The sequence below is a fragment of the Penaeus monodon genome, chromosome 20 (genome assembly GCF_015228065.2).
Source record: "Penaeus monodon isolate SGIC_2016 chromosome 20, NSTDA_Pmon_1, whole genome shotgun sequence".
NCBI lineage: Eukaryota > Metazoa > Arthropoda > Malacostraca > Decapoda > Penaeidae > Penaeus > Penaeus monodon.
Window position 1 is genome coordinate 30,815,420 of NC_051405.1, and position 419 is coordinate 30,815,838.

At 47.5% G+C, this 419-nt stretch overlaps 1 protein-coding gene across 1 annotated transcript in view; it reads left to right on the top strand.

Moving 5' to 3' along the window:
• Positions 1-104: 104 nt before the first annotated feature.
• The window catches only part of LOC119585763 (alpha-1,6-mannosyl-glycoprotein 2-beta-N-acetylglucosaminyltransferase-like), a 9,082-nt gene continuing 8,767 nt past the window's right edge, over positions 105-419 (top strand). Inside the window, exon 1 of the mRNA XM_037934474.1 lies at positions 105-280. The gene's annotated coding sequence lies outside the window, so the exon portion shown is untranslated. The remainder of the gene's footprint in view (positions 281-419) is intronic.

A 419-nucleotide genomic window follows, 5' to 3' on the forward strand; every position in this document is an offset into this window, starting at 1 on the left:
AACATTCTAAAATCTTTACCTTAAAAAAAGTAAATAACCCTTCTTTGTTCATAGAAGGAAAAAAAAATGGACAGAAGATAATGACAAATTAAATAGCGAGCAGAACAAAACCGAAAAAATCCCAATTGCAACCGTGATGAAAAAGGTAAATATTTTAGGCAGTTTGTTTACACCGAGCGCCCAGTGGCACCCTCGCCGCCTCCACCTGCTGGCACTCTCCCCTCGCCTGTGCCACGGTGCCACGAGGATGAGCTAGCCACGTTCAGGGAGAATGGATCAGGTAATGGACGGAGAGATAAAGGACGGGAGGGGGGGTGAAAGGAAACAAAGAGGGACAAGGAAAGGAAAGGAGAGAAAGGGGTAGTAACGTACGGGGGAGGAAGGAGGGTGGGTGGAGAAGGGATAAAGGTGGGAGAGGG